This window comes from Macrobrachium nipponense, chromosome 3 (genome assembly GCF_015104395.2).
Source record: "Macrobrachium nipponense isolate FS-2020 chromosome 3, ASM1510439v2, whole genome shotgun sequence".
Lineage (NCBI taxonomy): Eukaryota > Metazoa > Arthropoda > Malacostraca > Decapoda > Palaemonidae > Macrobrachium > Macrobrachium nipponense.
The window spans coordinates 77786757-77809114 of NC_087202.1; the positions used below are offsets into that span (position 1 = coordinate 77786757).

General features: G+C 37.2%; 1 protein-coding gene across 1 annotated transcript in view; it reads right to left on the bottom strand.

The window, feature by feature from the left end:
* LOC135221828 (uncharacterized) overlaps positions 1 to 22358 on the bottom strand; it is a 60514-nt gene that overhangs the window by 10657 nt on the left and 27499 nt on the right. The window lies entirely within an intron of this gene.

A 22358-nucleotide genomic window follows, 5' to 3' on the forward strand; every position in this document is an offset into this window, starting at 1 on the left:
AGTACTAAATACATCAGTGTCAAATTATGGGCATTGATTTAAAGAATTAGTCTTTTACCGACACCGAAAGGAATCTTTTCATTCCTATTATGAGAACACTAACTGGTTTATCAAAATTTTGACATAAATAAACCTTCTGCAGAATGAAATCATCTTCCGAATAAGATCTCTATGACAAATCAATATTGAATTAGTTTTGTTAGAATATGTTTATCTGAAAGCATACATCATTACATATAACGTACATGATGTTGGAAGATCCGACAAGCTCTGGTCCGGGATCTGGACAGATATGACAATTGAGCAAGTTCTCATGCGTTCCATCAAAACACCTGGAAGTCTCAGTCGAGGACGTGGTATGAAACCATCAGTTATTGGAGAGTGGTTTAAGTCAATGCCTGCAACTTACTTCTACCACTTCCGAACAGCATACAGACCTTCGTGAACCTCAACAGACTTGACCTTTCTGACATGAAATCCCTCAAGGCTTGGCTAGCTATTCACAACCCTTTCAACCGGCCTACACCTCTCCTAACCTCCTTATTAACTGGTATTGTGGCCAATGAAAAGGGGAACTGTGATAATGCTTATGCAGTTGGAAGAACATCAGTGATGACAATGGAAGGAAAACTATCCAGCAATATTCATTTGCATCGAAAAAAAACATCAGATCATTTGTCAACTGTAACAAAATCATTTAGGATAAAAGATACACACATCACTATCAACGCAAACCAACTAGTATTCCATCGAACTGCATATGTTGCTAGAAGTGAGTCTGACCTTGCATCATACCTGGCATACGAACTTGCACCTCGACCATATTCCCTCTTTAATGAGTATTGGCACCCTCTGAAAATTTGCCCACACCTGCTGCTGTGTGCACTTTAGATGGTGGAGACCTTCATGTTGTGTGGCAATGTCCTGCAACAGTCAGTCAGATATGCTCTCAGTATACTTGCATCGTTCGTTGAACAGAAGTATGGGGATGGTCATGTGGTATTCGATGGATAAGAAACTCACAGTACAAAAGACGAACACTTTCGTCGAGGAAGAGCACAGTCATCTAGAGATATAGCGGTAGACACATAAAAATCCCAGTACCTCAGCAGGAATTCATGGGGAATTAAAAAAAAAAAAAAGGCGGGATTAATCAAACTCCTCTTTACACATCTTGAAGCTGCTGGCTGTGAGGTTCATCAGGCATAGCAGATGCCGACAGATTAGCAGCAACCACAGCAATTGACATATGAGGTTCGGGACAGCAATCAGTTCTTGTGGGGGGAGGCACTGATCTCATCCTGTTAATTGCTCTAGCCAAACCTCAGGACTGATATCAAAATGATGATCCCTGCAGACAGAGCACACTCACTTAAAATATTCAGCATTAAAAGAATCCAAAGTGAAATGGGTGACACGACTGGCAGGTTGCTCTTCTGCATGCAATGACGGGTTGCGATACATCCTCTGTTGTGTATCGCAAGGGGAGAAGGATTCCTTAAAGAACATTGCAAACAAATCCTGCAATACGTCGGAAGATGCAGATCTTCTATGATGCTGAAGCCTCTGCAGATGATATAGCTGCTGCTGGTAAAGCATTACTTTTAGTCATGTATGGAGCAAAGCCAGAGGGTAGTCTTGATAAAAAGGGGTACTTTACATATCAAAGGACGATTGCTAAACATCCTGTTCATGCCAGATTCGACCTAGCTACACATTCCCCAAACATCAGCAGCAGCACGTCAACATTCTTATAGTGCATTCCATCAAGGGCAACAGTGGACAGGGAATGCTCTTGACCCTACTGACTGGGGTTGGGAATTAAAGAATGATCCTTTGAGACCAGCTACACCTCTTAGAGAATCAGTACCACTTTCCTTTCTCCATCTTATAATTTGTAACTGTAGAGCAGGTTGTGAAATGAATTGCAAGTGTCCAAGATGTGGACTTCCCTGTACACACGTGTGGCTATTGTGCTGGTTATGGGTGCAGTAATCAAGTGCTCATTTGTTTGTATGGCGTTTTTACGTTGCATGGAACCAAGGTCTAAAGAATGCCGGTATTCTTTAGACCTTGCATGGAACCAGTGGTTATTCAGCAACGGGACCAACGGCTTTACGTGACTTCCGAACCACGTCGAAGAGTGAACTTCTATCACCAGAAATACACATCTCTCACCCCCTAATGAAATGCTCGAGAATCGAAGTCGCCGCCACCGAGGTGGCACGCCAACACCATACCGACCACGCCACTGAGGTGGTAGTCAGTGCTCATTTGATGCAGATGACGAAGATGTCGAAGATGTAGAAGAATATGCAGAGGAATACAGAGAAACTGACGATGCTTTTTATTTTTTAAGGTGTTTGTGTGTTCGTCTAAACTGGATATAAAATATATTTTTTCACATAACGATTGTTTCGTTGTACGTCACTCTCTCACTGTCCTCATTTTTGTTGTAAGGTATAATTCCTTATGTGTATACTGGGTGTTTCATAAAGATGAAGTCCTTTTCGTTTATATAGCCAAGTGTTAGCCCCAACAACTGCACATCCAATGTACATACACATTTCATTCTTATTTTCACATAATGATGTTTCATTCTATTACACGTTTTAAAGGAATAACCAGTTCGTTATACTTTTCCTACGGCACTAGTGCTTGTGAAAGCTAGAATTTATTTTCAACCGATTATAATGACATATACTTGTCATATACGAAAGTGTTTTTAAGCAAGATGTAGACTAGTGTACTACTGCAGTAGGAGAATAGCAGAAAATGAAGAAGTGAATATATTCTAACAAGGATAGTTCAGTACTGATTCGTCCTAGATCAGTCATTTTGGTTTCAATCGAAAGAGAATACAATTCTGCAGAAGGTTTATTTATGTATCTATTTTGATAAACCAGGTAGTTTTCTAGTAACAGGAATGGGAATATTCCTCTCAGATTCAGTAAAAGACTAATTCTTTAAATAAAGGCCCATAATTTCACACACATGTATTTAGTACTGTAAAAATTTACGGGAATAGCTTCTACAAGTATCATGCAATATGAAATGAGGCATATTTGAATTACCAGATTTAAATTTTACTCTTCAGAAGCAATAAATGAGAAAATTTAAAAAATCCAAGATGGCTGACATTTTGCGGCCATATCTCGAAAAAGTCACGGGAATTTTTTTGGAATTTCTGGACGAGGATACCGCAGGTCGCCTCTACAACATATCCCCAAACTTTCAGTTCGTCAATCTAAATTGTGAGGTTTGAGCTGAAAAATAGCTAACTGTACTGTACTATATGCAAAATATTAAATCTAACAGTATTATATATATATATATATATCTATATATAATATATATATATATATATATATTATATATATATCACATACCTACATCAAACACACACACACACACACACACACATATATATATATGTTTATATAGTAATTTACGGTAAGCTAATCTTATAGAGCAAAATCCCGTGTATTTAGTTTCCTGCTTATTTCATGGTAAACCAGCTCACAGCTTTTAGATAAGTTTAAAATAATTCGTTGCAGCTTTTCCTTGAGATTTCTCAACCTTTCATCGGCAACAGTAGAACAAAAACACAGTCAATAAGCTAAATCAATTACAAAAGGAGGCAGCTTTAAAGCATATACTGATGGAAAAGATCATACCATGTTTAGGTGAGGTAAATAACATACCTTACGGGTTTTAAGTAAAGAAATATACGGCGAAACACATGAACACTTGAGAGAAATTTCTTGAAATGCCATCATTTTCATTCTTGTCATACTTCTATAAGTTAATACTAGACAGCACTACTCAGGCACGATCCGTTCAATTTCATGAACTATGGAGTCAACGCCAAGGTCTATAGACCTTGGTCAACGCCATACAGGGCAGCAAGTTACGGAGGCCTTTAAATTTCTTATACCGATACAAATTTATCCGTTGCCCTGTATTTGGTCAAGGCATCTCTCTCATGATAGCACGACAACAAGAGTGCAATATGACCTCTGTATCTTTCTTGTATAAGGATGTTCAGTCAATACAATATTTACTCGATGATTGATTGATTTATCTATAGGTTTTAGGCATAATGCCAAACACTGGGGCAACTAAGGCCATTCAGCGCTGAAAAGGAAACTGACAGTGAGCAGGTGTGAAAGGTGTAATAGAGAGAAACCTCAAAGCAGTTGCACTATGAAACAATTGTTAGCAGAGGGTGGATAGCAAGATGGATGAAAGATAATAGAATGGAGGTACAGTAAAATGAACGAAAGATGTTGCAGCTAGGGGCCGAACAACGCTGCAAAGATCCTTAAGTAACGCCTACATTGCACCGCACGAGGTGCACTGAAGGCGCTATCCCCCTACGGGGTTCTTGTCCATATAAGGATGTTCAGTCAATACAATATTCACTCGTGTACACAGCTAAGAAGAATATTTACGATTCAAACTTGAGAATGGACTTGTTTAATACTATAAACTGGCGTCACAGCCAGGTCGGTCATACGATAATAGATAAGCTGCATTAGGCCACACCCCCAGAAAGACAGCACTTAAAAGGTAAACAACACTGGTACTACAATAAACAACCGACACGATAAACCTGAAATTCTGAAAATATTCAAAATTAATCTTCAAATAAAGATATGCAGCTACTGAGAGAGAGAGAGAGAGAGAGAGAGAGAGAGAGAGAGAGAGAGAGAGAGAGGACGACGAGACAGGGGAAGGGAGATCGAGAGATGAGAGGAGGAAAGATTGGAAATGAGAGAGAGAGAGAGAGAGAGAGAGAGAGAGAGCGCGCATGCGGGTGGGTGGGGATGAAACTATGATATGAATGCAAAACAATATCTGGAGACGGTACAATGGAAGTTTTTGCGCTTGCAATGATACATTTCAACTTAAGCATTCCAAAAAATCCTTTATTCCTTTTCCAATCCAACCCACATAGACGAAACTAAACGATACCAGATACTTCAAGACTGATCGTCACACAGTACAACGCAGTGATTCGAAACTTAACTAGTTTTGTTATATAATTCCTGGTGATAGTGACCAGGTTTTATTGATCATAAAATAGATAAGCTTCGAAATACAACGTGTCAGCATTAATTAAGCCATGGAGACTGGGCATGAGCGAAAACGTGAAGCAGGAAAAGAAATTGACTCAAAGTATATAGACCAATTTTAGTTTAAAATTGGTCACGGATCTATACAGGGAAATGCCGCGACATGTGATAAGTGGGATTCTGCTGGCTGACGAAAGTGAGGTTCTCTCGCTACATGGGAAAGAAGACGTATCGGAATATATATATTTGTTAAGTAAACGCAACTTTTCACTAACCTGAATTAGGTAAACACCATAAGTCCTCAAAAGGATTTGCTTACTCTTACTTGGGCCTACCCTTTGGGTTTCACTAATGACCCAATGCCGCTACCATGACATGGATAACGTTTGCTGCCAGTTCTACCACCGCTTGCTGTTTTATAAGGCAGGGGCGTTACCTTCCTACCTAGGCCCCTCATACCTAGGGAGTGCCATGGGGCGTAAACTTTTTAAGTTTAGAGGAAATGGATTTCATCAAACTCCACATTGCCGATATTCATTTTTTGCCGATTTTCATTTTAAATTTTGCACCTTTTAAAGCTTTCTCGTCATTCACATTCTATTTCTCTTAATTTACTCTTACTGAAAAGCAAAAGTGTCATTCAGAACAAAAATCTAGTGTCAAAATATGGAAAAAGGAGTAATAAATTAAATACCCAAGAGACGAACTATTATATAAATAGACGCTGAAAACAAACAAAATCTGCGTAATTTTGAAATTGGAAACTCAGACCATAGTCTGGAGAGCCAGGGTGACAAGGTTCCGCAAAGCACAAGCGCTGACAACACTGATCATATCCTTATTATCCGGTGTCAGCCAACCAACTAATTTTGCTGCAGTTTTAGGTTATAGTATCTTGTCATTGTGTAATTTTATTTTGCTTTATTACTTCATTGATTTTAATGTAACTTCAACTATGCCAACAGAAAACACCCAGATGTCACAGAATACGGTACACATACGTCCTTCAAATACCCCTCAAAAATTAATCGTTATCATAAAACAAAATTAATATCATCGTTATCATAAAACAAAATTAATATCAATGTGACGGGAAACCCAATGAGGTTTCCACGACGAAGGAAACAGGAAAAAAACAAACGAGCTCTAACCGCGAAGGAAGAAACAGATCTGGTTCTTGGATGACTGGACATTATATGAAACACGGAGAGCAGGAGCAAGAGAGGGAAAAAGTTAAGTATATCTTAGTTTAACCGGACCACTGAGCTGATTAACAGCTCTCCTAGGGCTGGCCCGAAGGATTAGGTAGTTTTACGTGGCTAGGAACCAATTGCTTACCTAGCAACGGGACCTACAGCTTATTGTGGAATCCTTACCACATTGTATCGAGAAATGAATTTCTATCACCAGAAATAAATTCCTCTGTTTTCGCGTTGGCCGAGCCGAGAATCGAACTACGGACCGCCGGAGCAAGAGAGGGAGAATACCAAAGCTTGGTGTTGGGTAAAAAAAAAAAAAAAATGGTCACGGGATCGAGGAATCTTAGTCTGAGTCTAACACGATTAAAGACTAGGAACTAGAGTAATGTACAGCACAGCCGGAAGAATGGTGCATAATGTTCTCAGGAATAGCTAGCATGTGCTTAAATTATATGAGGTCACGCACTGTAGGATGGTTAAGCAGTTTATATCGATGACCACAGCATGCACGCATTCTTACATATACAGAGTTATATGCACATTAATCTTAATTTAATCTTTCCGTCGTACATAACTGACATTTGATTCTCCAACAAGTCTACATACCACTGCCAACCTTAACTCTTCATTCAGTGTAATTATGCGGAAACCCGGAAAACATTTTTGGGCAATATTCATTTTACTAACTTCTCTTAGAAGTGATAAACTATTTCGCTTTGATTTTGGAGAACCAGACGCAGTTTAAGGGTTGGTTCCATTTTTCAGAGCTTTAATTTCTTGTTTGTTTGTATGGTGTTTTCACGTTGCATGGAACTTGTGGTTATTCAGCAACGGGACCAACGGCTTTACGTGACTTCCGAAACCACGTCGAGAGTGAACTTTTATCGCCAGAAAATAGCTCTCATTTCATGACTAACACTAGTAAAGGCATATATTTAAAAATTTATTCAGGGACATATTAGAGCTGGGAGCTCACATTAGGAGGTTAACCAATCTTGTAGCTTGAACTCACTCTTTGACCCAGTAAGCACTGGTTTATTCACACCATGCTTTTCTATCCTCGAATTTTTATTACGTGTTTTCCGTGCTTAAAAATGTACCGAACCATACTTAAAGACTAAACTTTATGACTGCAAAGATTAAATAGTTAAGCAAGCTACATGTTCCAGATTTCTTCAATTTACCAGCAAAACCAGGTGTGTAACTTTGGGCAAAATTGCTCTTATTGGTTGGATTCTTTTTCACCAAGGATAATTTAGATTTAAATAATTTGAGGAAGACTTCCCATTCTAGTCATGATCCATAAATATACTTTTATTCATTTATTATTAATTTATCTTTATTATTTCTAATAACTGATCTCTTTCTGTATACCCAGGTACCTTCTGTTCTCTCTTTCGAATAAACACCATACTCTTTGGAAGCTTGAATTTCAAGTCAATTGCCCCTGTGGGCTTGTTCCATATGAATAATAATAATAATAATAATAATAATAATAATAATAATAATAATAATAATAATAATAATAATAATAATAATAATAATAATAGTGACGTCCATGACCTCCCTGTGCCAGCGTCTCGGGATTAGCATTGAACACATTTAACACTGCACAGTTGCCATACATATGCAGCATTCTTCAGTTATCGGAAACACAATGATGATGGTAGTTGAGATGAGCTGAATATGGAATTTAGGCCAAAGGCCAAGCACCGGGACCTATGAGGTCATTCAGCGCTGAAATGGAAACTGACAGTAAAAGGTTTGAAAGGTGTAACAGGAGATAAAACTCGTAGTTGCAATATGAATCAAGTGTTAGGAGAGGGTGGAAAGTAAGATGAAGAAAGAGAATGTGAAAGGAGGTACAGTAAAAGGAACGAAAGTGGTTGCAGCTAGGGGCCGAAGGCACGCTGCAAAAAAATCTTAAGTAATGCCTACATGAGGTCCACTGACGGCACTAACCCCCCTACGGGGATGATGGAGGTAGTAACCCGATGTAACAAACGTTAGTTAATTTCATCATGAAGTGCAACGCTCCTTTCGCCTTGACTATTCCAACATTAGTTTTTCAACACCATTTAGAGTAAATATCTTTTTGTTTATCCAGGCGGTTTTTTTCTTCATTCACACACAGGTATTCAATTCATATGGAAGAATTCCTGGGAAACAAAGTTTTATTCAATTGTACATTTTTTTGCTCTGTATATTAGGGCCATATCTTGCTAAAAATGATTGCGCAGGAAAAACACATTCTTGCAATCGTCCAAAATTACAGCCTTTATGCACCAAACTCTTCCCTATTTTTATGTAAAATATGTTTATGTAAAATCAATACATAGCTTACAGTAAGTTCAATACTTTCTCTTACAGTAAGTTAATAATACTTTCTCCTACAAGTAACTTAATAATACTTTCTCCTACAAGTAAGTTAATAATACTTTCTCCTACTTTCTCTTACAAGCAAGTTAATAATACTTTCTCCTACAAGTAAGTTAATAATACTTTCTCTTACAGTAAGTTAATAATACTTTCCCCTACAAGTAAGTTAATAATACTTTCTCTTACAGTAAGTTAATAATACTTTCTCTTACAAGTAAGTTAATAATACTTTCTCTTACAAGTAAGTTAATAATACTTTCTTTTACAGTAAGTTAATAATATTTTCTCTTACAAGAAGTTTATAATACTTTCTCTTACAGGAAGTTTTTAATACTTTCTCTTACAGGAAGTTAATAATACTTTCTCTTACAAGTAAGTTAATAATACTTTCTCTTACAAGTACGTTAATAATACTTTCTCTTACAGTAAGTTAACAATACTTTCCTGCTGTGAAATCATTGCAGTAACACCAGCAGCGCCAAGAAACACAACGTCGATAGGATGCATGAATTATTGAACGTGACCTATAAAACCATTCCCGGAAAACAGTTCACTTCATGAACGGTCTTTATAAAATACGCTTTTCTCAAAAGTCACAATAGACGTGACTCACAGCAATATCGATTCCAACACTGAAATTCAGTTAAGAGTTCGTCAGGAATATATATTTCTTCTCTTCTTGGAGGTTAATACTTGGCCAATTTACTCTATGTCATACCATCATCTTACTGAAGTGTTTACGGGACATTCTCATTCAACCTCCTGCCTAATAGCAGAACAGAATAGTATGGGATTTAGGCTAAAGGCCAAGCGCAGGGACCTATGAGGCCATTCAGCGCTGAAACGGACACTTGACCGCGAAAAGCTCTGGAAGGTGCGCTATGAAACAACTGTTAGGAAGGTGAACATACAAACAAAAGGAAATTTCTTATCTCCCCTCTACCCCTACGGCTCCATACAAACCGTTCTATTAATGTAAACAATGATAAGACTGATCACGTTCGTCTAAACAACGTCACTGCCATCCATCCGTTCTTGTGAAGACAGGAAGAGAGTTGCTTCCATTAGTATGAAAACTGCAAAATAATTTGCGTTTAATATACATACATACAAACATTCATAATATATATATATAATATATAGTATATATATATAGATATATCTATATATATATAATATATCTATATATATATATATATCTAATATATTAGAATGTATGTATGTACGTATATGTATATCATTTGTGTGATGCGTGCATGGATGCACGAGTGCGCCCGCTTGCTAAATTTATAGTCGCTGACCTGTTTTCACGCCAGAATGAAATTCAAATACATACCGAACGCAGGTATGAGAAAACGGTTAGAAGCAAAGGAACAATAAACGGCCCATAAAACACAAATGAATCGATACAGTTAACTGAAAATTGTTACAAAACAAGAATCAAGACTTTCAGAAGATTGTAACATAAAGAAAGAATAAGATTAACATCCTTTCCTAAGGTTGTTACGTGGCCTTCTATGAAGATTTTAGATATCACCAGCGGGAACTGCCCTAGGAGCAAGCGCCCATGCCGGCATATAATTAAGTCAATCTACCAACAAGATCTCGCAAAAGACAACACAATGATATTCAAAATTACGATTTTCCTTCCTCAACGCTAAAGATCCAAAGATGCACTGAAGACGACTCTCTGAAGAACCGAGTGGAATAAAGATGAAAGTTGACCTTCAAGACTTGGTACAATAGAGGGATGCTGAACAATAGAGGGAAGACGAGGAGATAAAAGAAGTTTTGAAAGAACTGGCGACAGACGGAACTTCTATTCCGGTCACAAGGCGACACAATTTATTTAAACTGGAAATACTCTTTATATGTCACGAAACGAATCTTGTACAAGACCTGTCATTCAGTTTCGAGATTATTTTTAAAATAATAATAATAATAATAATAATAATAATAATAATAATATAATAATAATTTATATAATAATAATAATAATAATAATAATAATAATAATAAGAATAATAATAATAATAATAATAATAAAAAAATAATAATAAAAAAAAATAAAAGAACTAAAAATAAAAATAAAAATAAAATAAAAATAAAAATAAAATAAACAATAAAAATAAAAATAAATAAATAAATAATAATAAATAATAAAAATAATAAATAATAATAATAATAATAATAATAATAATAACTAATAATAATTATTATTATATTAAAATTATTATTATTTATTATTATTATTATTATCATCCAGGGCATGAACAGTAATCACGCGGAATAAACCCACAGGGGCAATTTTATTGGCACTCAAGCCCCCCAAAAATATGGCACTCAATTGAAAGAAGAAACATAAGGTATGCTAGGAAATACAGAAAGCGATGATCAGTTATTTAAAATAAAATATCAAAATAAATATAAATGTAAGTAAATTATTAAAATTCAAGGAGAATAATAGTTTTAGTTAGTGATGCATTGCATCATCGCTTGAACTTATGAGATTTCCACCGCACAACATCCTCTTTAAGTTGGGTTAGTTGAAGAGAAAAATCTATGACACAAAACGTCTACACCATAGAACAGCATTCTAGCCAAGGAATGACAAATTACCTCAAATTGCATCGAAAGCAAGAATTCAACACACACACACACACGCACACACACACACACACACACCATACAAAGCCAGATTCAAGATTAAAGCGGCAAAATTCCCGTACACTTGACCGAACCCTAAAAGTTGACCTTGTCAGTATGCATGGGAGTGAATCAGAAACGATCAAGTGAATATAAATATGAAGAGCTTTGCTTTTGCATTTATCAAAGGCAGTTGTAAGACAAAACATGCATACAAATAGCAGGAATGGCACGTTGCGCAGGACGAACAGTAAAGGGACGTCTCAAAAAAATTTCAAGACTAAAAAGCATATATAAAAAACTTAACTCTTAAACAATGATTAATTTGAATAAGCGACCAATATCCGAGTAGTTAAGCAGTCACATGTTTTCCACATTGTGGGTATCACGGCCAATGAAATTAAGCAATATTGGGTATGGTCAGTACTTGGATGTGTGCCCAGCAGCTACCGCCCACGCCTTTGGCACGTAACCCCCCGAGAAAATGACTTGGATTTTCTACCAAGGTCGCCTGTAGTATGACCGTGTTTGCTACAAACTTTCTTGTAGGAGCGACAAAGGGTTATATTAAGCCCCTCAAAAGCCAACCGAGTTAATACAAGACTATAGTAGATTCACATCAACCTTGCATTTGATGTCTTGGCCCGTCCCTTACGACGCTCCTGATTGGCTGTTGATAAGCCAATCGCAGGGCTGGAAACTCTCAAGTCTCCCGACAGAGTTTACATAGGCAGGATGTATGCTCCACCTCTCCTGAGGGATACTTTTGAAAGACGTATTCCTCAGGAGAGGTGGAACATACATCCTGCCTATGTGGACCGAGAGTTTCCTGTGATTGGTTCATCAACACCCAATCAGGAGCGTCGTAAAGGACGGGCCTAGGCATCAAATGCAAGGTTGATGTGAATCTACTATAGCTACAAATGGTTCAAGTCAGCTCGGCAAATCTACACTTCGAATGTTGGTTTTAAAACCTCCAAATTTGTAACCCCTATTACACAAATAGCTCCCACTTGACACCAGGACTGACAATATCCAGTCTTTCATGAAAAACTGAAGATTTATTTTCGAAATACTATGATGGTGCGGACTTGGCGATTAATACAAAGTACACCTTAATGTCTCTCCGAATGTCTATCTTAACATTATTGCGTATAGGACAAATGAATTCGTGCGTCCCATAGAGCAAGGTCTACAGCTGTGGTTCACAACCAGGGAGGAATTTCAGAGAGAGATGGGTGGGGATTTCGGCCACAGATTGGCAGGCTCAAACTGCCTCTAGGATCCCACAAAGCGCAGCGTGCATTGGTCGTCAATGCTGAGAGGTCACGATGGGCTTTCTCTCCGCTAGCTTGCGTGTTTGTGTGAGTATTTTGTTGGTTTTGCAATCCGTATATGAAATGTACGGTCTAGATAGTGATAAAATGAACATTATAACTTTCGCCGAAAGGCTATTGCGTTTGGAGCTTTGTATTTCTGAAACTTAGACAGATATGGTTCTTAAGCTTACGTAAACTTGAATTATTAAACGAAATTCGACCAGAGCATATTAAATGATAATCTACGGCAGTATGAATCAGACTTACCGAACTTTCGACATGACAGGTTCTAGGAAATATACATCAGCAAGCCTAATGCCCTTTCAGATTCGGATGAAACTAGTTTCAACGACTTGCTTTGCCTCTTTTGGGACATACCATAGCGGTTAGAGACCTATTACCACGGAATAGTAATCGATCATCCGAATAAGTTGAACTTTAACTGTTCTGGCCGCTGACTAATTTGTAGAGGATAACATTTATTACGTAGTGAACAGAGTATATCATAATACACTGAAATTGAATAACTTCAACAGTCAGTAATCCTAACCACCGCCGTTTGTTTGTATGGTATTTTTACGTTGCATGGAACCAGTGGTTATTTAGCAACGGGACCAACGGCTTTACGTTGGCTTCCGAACCACGTCGAGAGTGACCTTCTATCACCAGAAATACATGTGTCTAACCCCTCAGTGGAATGCCCGATAATCGAACTCGCGGCCACCGAGGTTGCAGTCCAAGACCATACCGATCACGCCACTGAGGCGCTTAACCACCAACGTTCCAGGATCGATTTATACAAGCAACCAAACGCACCAACCATCACATACTAAAGCACCGGTAGCCACTTTGAGGATTAATCACTCGGCCCGTACATCCTAATCGCGAGCACCGAAAACCTTTCCTTTCGTTTGCTTATTTCCCGAACTTATCTAATATCGTTACTTGACCACAGGCTAAGCTGGTGTTCATTATTACTCATTCTGATCCCTGTTGTTTATGTTTCCTATACGGCCATTCTATTCTATGAAAGACTGCAATAAGAGGGTTATTAAATTCTGGCTTGTTGACACAAGAATATTTGCACTTTATAGCAAATCGGTGGAAATGGAAGTGCGGGGTAGAAGGAAGAAGGGAAGGCCAAGAAAGAGATGGCGTGATTGTGTAGGGGAAGATATAGTATGGAAAGGTGTTGACGAGAACGATGCACAGGACAGAACTTGATGGAGACGACCCATTCACAACGGCGACCCCATATGAAAATGGGTTAAAGCTGGGAAGAAGAAGAAAAAGAAGAAAGCAGAATGTAACCTAGCGAACAAACATCATCCTTCCCCTCGTTTAATATGCCAACGAAGACGAGCAAGTTTAAATATCATTGCAGACGCGGCTGGACTGTAATACAAATAATTAATCACGAGTTTTTCTCTTATTACCTCCCGTTTCCCCTGATTCACAACCTTCCACCCTCCAAGAGACAAACCATCACTGGGTCTTCCTTCGAAGATATACTCCACAATTCCTTCCCCTCGTGTTTTGCTTGTTTCAAAATCCTACAATTCCTTCCCCTCGAGTCTTATTTGTATCAACTAGCAGCTATGCACTGGGCTGTTCGATGCATTGGTAGCTGCATTTTAAAAGATACACAAGCATTACTGTACTGGGCAAAGGTAGCACGACACTCTTCATTCACTGCAAATGAAAGCTAATTACTGTTCGTGCACTGTTCAGATTTATTTTCTCAACAGAAATCGACAAAAAATTACGCTCGATAAAGAAAAATACAAGTTGTCTTCAAATTAAAGGTGTAATGTGCCAAATAAAACACTGTCCATATTTAAAACCAATTAGGGCACAACCATCCAAGGTCTTGATAACTGGTAAAAAAAGAGCAAGGAATTAAATCAAATTTAAAAAATAATTAAGTTGAAAGTAAGACCAAATTCAAAAGCAATATTGATTCTGACTGAACTCTAATTTAGACATGCTTACGCACATATCATAAAGTCACGACGACTGAGTGTTTTAGTAACAAAAGCCTCATTTAACATTCTCTGCTGATCCTCTGATGATAATGATTATTATTCATGATGATGATCATTATACAGCTACAGAGGAAGACGTCAATATTTATGGAACACGAACATAATCACCTAACTTATGTGAGTCGCCGGCAAAGTGACATACAATGGCAGATGAACGTAGCAAGAGACTGAATGACTGATTGATTTATGGACGTTTGATAAAATGGCCTGGCACTGGAACCGTTTTCTTATTCATAAGTAATAAAAATGTTTGGATGATAGCACCAATAAATTAATTACCAATAATCTAGTAACATATAAAAATGGTTAAATATAAAAATGTTTATAGCTTAAAAAAAGTCCAAAGAATTAAAATATCGAGCTTTTAGCGAAGCCTTAACTGATAAGAAACCGGATGGCAACTAGTGAAAAAAAAAAAAAAAAAAAAGATTCAAAACTTCACGCAACGTGTGCAAGAGAGTGCACAGTTCCGAGATGCAATTTCAGCAACACCACAATAGGCACGAAACACATAAGTGTTGAAGCGTTTCCATAGAAATACGACCATCGATTCAATTTGTGGTTTGTAATAGTTGTTTGTTCTCGAGATTTCCCCATTCTCTGGTTTTCATACACTTCATATTACAATGCTTTTCTATAATTCTCATAAAAATCAAGAATACAACTTAGCACTAGTTTCTTTTAAGAGTATTTTTTAAAGTATCTACTACTTAAAATATGCTTTGAATTAGCACGACCAGAAAACCATATTACTCACAATTCTTCATTTATCTTTTCACGCCATTTTATCTTTTCGTAGCAACTGGAATAAAGAGTGAGTTTCGTGAAATAATCAAAGCTTTACTCAACAAGATTCCTAAAATCCTGTAGAGCATCCTGTAAAGCAACTTCACTCTCATAGCGACAACGTCATACAACTTACTGACACTAACGCAAAACCGTCTTACCTTTTTTGGTGTACTGTAGCGATACAGGATGTGTGCTTATCGAAGTCAGCAGTTGTGTTCACCAAGTACGCCAAGAAGTAACGGTAATGCGGTTTTGCGTTAGTGTCAGCAGGTTACATGACGTTTACGCTCTTAGAGCGAAGGATGGACATCTGCAGAAAAACATGAAAAATATTTTCCAACAGTACAAAGCATAGACAGTTAAGCCCTTTGCTTTGTTACTTATTGTTTCATTATTGATTCAGTCAGTAGTTATCGTGTGTACTAAGTTTGTGGTAAACTATGCGTTACTGAACGAGCAGGCTAAGGTGATTGTGATTGCCCGAATTTTAGTGATATTATTGGATAAAAGTTTCATTACTCCAAGAATCACACACTTTAATCCACTGCTATCAAAAAAATAAATGTGAAAAGATAAATGAAGAAATGTAGGTAATATGTTTTTTAACGCGTGCTCATTCACAACATATTTTGTGTCGATTTTTTTTTTTAATTGGCAAGGCAAGATTGCAGTCTTAACATTAATAACACGACCCTGACTTTTGATAAGCACATCCTATATCGCAATATTTTTGTGTGGAAATACAAAAAAAAAAAAAAAAAAAAAAAATCGCAAAGGAAGACTGGTGATTCTCACACAGCTGCCGACACATCACAGAATTCAGCGATCATCCCGCTGATATGCAATCAACGGCATTTCCTTTCCCAACCATAATTCTTTGCTTGATGAGTTTACGAGCTTTCTCATTTATTAATATTTAGAATGCTATCATACTCGCACAACAAACATGAGCGAATATACACACATGTACGCAGGCGCACGCGCGCGCACACATACAGACATACATAAATAAATACATACATACATACATACATACACACACATACATGTATATATATATATATATATATATATATATATATATATATATATATATATATATATATATATATATATATATATATATATATTATATAAAACAAGCCACTGGATTACAAATTCTCTTCATTTTTCGGTGTTTGCTGAATCATTTGAATGGTTCAAGAATTCTGTCAGTATGAGCTAAAGTAGAAGGTCTGTAAGAAAATATTTTTTATGAGAGAGAGAGAGAGAAGAGAGAGAGAGAGAGAGAGAGAGAGAGAGAGAGAGAGAGAGGAGACCCTTGGTTTATGTTTCCAAGCCAAATAAAGTGACTATCCCGATTGCACGGGATCATAACAGATGCAATTCAATGACAAGAATACAAATTCTGAATATAACATATGACCAAAGTTATGTCCACATTGTGTTACGACTTCAGCATACACTCATCTCAGAAAAATAAAAAATAAAATGCCTGGACAGCGTTGTGTGATATAGTTGCTCAATGAATATATAAAAGAACGCCAAGAGACAAAAAAATTATAAATAAATATACTTTTAGGATAAAGATACAGATGAAAAGAGGGAAATTTAATTTCCACGGCGAATGTTCTCAAAAAATGACGAGACAAAACAGAAATCGGAGAAAATTATGTACCTCTATAGATGTACCTGTTTGGGGAAGATGTCAGACGTTGCAACTGATACAGTATTAAGTGATATCGATGAGAAATTGCTAATTGCCATTACAAGGAGAAACTACCAGTTACCTAGACTGGAGAAATAAGAGCACAACTTGAAAAAATAGACAGTCTCATTCGAGTTCAAACAAGGTCACGCGAGCTCTAGTTAACTGGAGCTGTGACATGACAAATGGTCGTAAGAATGACGAAATATTCGACATCACTAGTAAAGAGAAATTCTATTGGAATATTTTATACAAATATGGAATAAAGCCGAACAGCCAATAATGACAGGGTGGATAAGCAGCTCTTTCATGTGTAGCAACCGCAAAAGCCATATTATCAGTCTTCTGGCCCCTTCGATACAAGCACAATCCTGTTGAAAAACCTTGTCTTTGATACTTGAACACTACATTTTTTTTTCTAGATAAATTCCCAACATTTTCGCAAAATACCGATCAAAACTATACGAAACTGTTAAAGATGTATTTTTAGGGACAAAACTACAAATATATAAGAGATCTCAAAGAATGGAATGGAATTTAGAATTTAGGTCAAAGGCGAAGCGCTGGGACCTAGAGGTCATTCACCGCCGAAACGGAAACTGACAGTAGGAAGGTCTAATGGTGTATCAGGAGAGGATAGGTAGCAAGATGGAAGAAAAAGGAATGAGAAAGGGGTTACAGCTAGGGGCCGAAGGGGCGCTGCGGAGAACTTTGAGTAATGCCTACAGTGCACCATGTGAGTTGTACTGACGGGAGTAGATAACCAACAACCTACCCAACCCAACTTCTGAGAGAAGCCCTTTAACAATAACAGTAGCAGTGGTGGTGTATGTGTATCGACGGCCATGGCACACGAAACAAAGCGTTGCTAATAATCAATGCGTTAATGACAGTCGCGCTCACTGGGTTTCCCCGCCCCCATGTACGTACGTATACGCCCGATACCTTCCACACCTTACATACGAGGGGGATGGGGGTGTTTTCTATGGCCTCTTCCTTCCTCCGGCGTGTTTAAAATACTGAAAGCCTTTAAGCTTCTTAAACTACTCCCAACTCCCTCCCTTGCGAGTATAAGCACGGTGGCCGTGGTCTAAGCCCCTCCGCTGCGTGACAGGTTCAAATCTGTCTCGATACTCAAACAAAATATTGGGAGAGATTCTAATTCCACGGCAAAAAGACACCATAGTAAATAAAACACCATATTATACTGTAATATAAGTAAAAGGTATGCATAAATATACATATTCATAAATATGTATTATAATATGAAGATACAAGGCGCATAAAGCACTATTTGAACGTTGCAACCATATATTTCGAGCTCTTCCTTCTGTGCTCCTGACTGAGGGAAGTGCTCGAAATATATGGTTGCAACGTTAAAATAATGTTTTATGGGTCTTTTTATCTTTATATTATACTGTTATATTACAGTATAATATAACAGTATAATATAATTATATTTTAAGATACGCTTGACACTTCAAAGAATTTGGGAAGTTAAGAGGGAACTGTGGCTATTACAATTACATATGTATCTGGTAAAAATGACCAATAAATTCTACATTTATCTATGTGTATATATACATATACATATTAGTGTTAAAATTGGTAAAAATTACCATTAAATTCTACATATATATCTATGTATATGTACATAAATATTATATCGGCACCATCAACTCAAAATTCGTCATGACTCGCTTGAAAAAAAAAAAAAAAAAAAAAAAAAAAAAGACGTATGTAAGGCAAGGGCGTACGTTAACCCACCGCCCGTCTCAAACCGAGTCTGGAGCAAACTGAGGAGAGAGTACAATTGTTGCAGGTGGCAACAGCTGGTCCGGCAAAAGTATGCTCCTGTCTAGACAACCGTTGTGTGTCTAGATCGGCTGAACCGCACTTAAATGACAGCCGTTATATGTCTAGATCGGCTGAACCGCACTTAAACGATTGAAGCCACTTTGGGGTGGCTCCGGAAGGTTTGCTAACCCGGATAGAAGTTATTTCTTATATTTCCCTATGTTATTCTGCGCGCATAAGGTTTATATACCATGCAATGTAGCCAATAAACGCCAGGCATTGAACATACTTTGGTATAAGAGGGTACTAACTGAAGAAATTATTTTTTTTAGATTTATCATTACATGTAACACTTATTCTAAAAATAATCATTCAACAATGACAAAAAATAACGTGTAAATATACATACTATTCATATATACTTATATATATATATTATATATATATATATATATATATATATATATATATATATACACTCTAGTAAGTATATCATATACATTTTCTCTCGTTACTAAAACCAATACCATCCCAAGATCACGAGAGAGAGAGAGAGAGAGAGAGAGAGAGAGAGAGAGAGGAGAGAGAGAGAGATTCTACAATTAAATCACACTGTATACCGTACATGCATACGTATAATTCAAGAATAAAAACAAGCAATATCTAAAGGACTTTCGTGCAAGCGAAAGTGCACTGTGCCAGCCAGCGCCACACCTAAGACTATATGCTTAGGGTTAACTACTTGCAATTGCTGGTAAGAGCAAAATTGGAACTGCCGTTTACACTGAATTGCCTCTCAGTTGCAAAGGAGCTGTTGCTCAACCAAAGTAGCGAACAAGCACCATTTGAAAAAATTTTCAGAATACTTAAATCATGACACGATTTAATATATGCTCTGACAGTTTACGAGTTCATTTTGTTTCCTCGTTTGCTCTGTGAAAATCAAGTATTTTCAGATTATCTGTTTGCTGAATTTTTCCTTACCACCGGCCCCCACACCCCACCCCCCTCCTTTTTTTTACAAGGTCTGGAACCCTATATCTTCTTCCATTTTCCCTATTTCTATAACCTTCCATCTTTTAAGAAGCGTGGTCAACGTATATACAGAGACGATAGGAGGGTAGTACCCTTTGTAGGCATACTTAATGTTCTTTGTTGTGTCCCTTTAGCCCCTAGTTGCTACACTTTTCACTAATTTTACTGTACCTCCGTTCATATTCTTCCTCTTCCATCTTGCTTTCCACCCCCTCCTAATAATTGATTCACTGTGCAACTGCGAGGGCTTTCTCTTGTTACACATTTCAACACTTTTTACTACAATCAATTTCCGTATCAGCGCCAAATGACCGCAGGTTGCGGTGCTGGGTAACTGGCCTAAATTTTATACATTCCATACTAAGACGAGTTATTAAGCTTCCCTTCCAACCAGCCCTTACTCTTACGTATTGAGCCCGACAATTTTGGCCCTAGAACAAAGATATGAGAGCTGGCAATATTATTCCACAATTTCCGGAGAATCCTTATAGAATGCGAATACAGCCAAGGCAGGTCCATCGTGAAATTAACTTTACAAATCTAAATAGTATTCCCTCCATTTACCTGTTAACTACCTATATACCTATATAAATAATGGACTGCTTAAGAAAAAATAAACATGCAAATCAGGACATGACGAATGCATTGTTTTCTCTCACTGGCGACCTCCAATATACTCGGAAGCGAGCGTACACCATTTTTCTTCTAAAGTGAAGTAAACGAAACGTCCATGATTCATGATTGCCTAGCCAACGTTTCCTATTGACAAGAAAATGGTGTGTTCTGGGCTTCCAAAAAATGAAGATAACACACGTATCTTATGAGCGCAACGAGTATCTCATATGACCAATGCAAACATGAGATTCGAGAAGTACAGAAGAAAGTCCAGAATTCAAAGTTCAAGATATAAGTTGTAGGATATTAATAAACTGCGTCTATTAATCTGAGTACAAAGCAAATAGTCATCCAACAGCACGGAAATGACGGGCGATGAATCATTCACATCACTGCTTAAAAACTTGAAGAATTTCTAAGATATCCAGCTAATCAAAACATGGCAAACAAGGTTGGCAATGATTAAATCAAACTGATTTAATAAAGTGATTAAATAATCTAATAAATAAAAGATCTATTAAATCACAGATTTTTTCATTTTTTTATTAAAAAATAATCACCCACCCTGATGGCAAACCAAAGCATAAGTTTTATCTTATGATTTAACATTACACAACAGCCACTTTCATATTTCTTTTGTACACTATACACATCCACACACAAACTCTTTATTCATCTTCAGCTTTTCCCATCCTTATATGGAGTCGCTGTTTATTAGTCTTCTCCATCTTCTGTGATCATGCACCCCACATTCTATACACAGCAAATGTAAAACAAACACGGACATCCCAAAAAACTAGTGCGTCATTGGCATGAGTCAGCGATGTTCCCTGAAAAAAATTTTGTTACAGGAAAGCATACCGATGACTATCGTCGAGGTCACCGAATGATTCGCCGATATTGAAAGTACGTGACACCTTCGGGAACCAGGAACCGAGACTCCCCCCCCCCCCCCCCCCACACATCCTTTCCCATGCCCCCCCCCCTCCCCCGCTTCGGTGCTCCGTGGTTCCATTTCGGGGTCGATGACTACACTGCCGCTTGCAAGAACAGCTTGTAATACTTATCAATCGACTGTGTTTTATGAATAACCAAATGTACAATGATGGCAATTTTCCTTCATGACATCATGTGATAGATGCAAGAGCCGCATATATATATATATTATATATATATATATTATATAATATATATAATATATAATATATATGCATGCTGAACGAAATAAAATAAATAAAAAAATGTCAAGCAAGTTAATAAAACATTTCCGTTTATATTTGAAAAAAAAATATTTCGAAAGACAAAGGTGACCTTAAGTGTCACAACGAAGGAAAAAAATTAAAACTTGCATGTCACGTCAGAGGTGGCTCTTCTTACACAATGACAAGGATAGTTGCACTTACTTTATATACGTATATATATATATATATTATATATATATATATATATATATATATATATAAAATATATATATATATATACTCGTATATATGTGTGCTTATGAATAAATTGTACATTCTTTACACTAAGACTCAAGTACTAATTTTACTTGGTATGAAGTGATTGGTGCTGTTGCAATAACACTTTTTCACAACAAGGCAAAAGGCACGTGCAAGATGCCGTTGAATGCAGTGAATGAACATGGTCAGCTACTGCAAGCAGAATACTGAGACGGGGAATAATGAATGTTCCAAGAGTTCATTCACAGGGCTTTTCAGTTAATGAGAGAGAGAGAGAGAGAGAGAGAG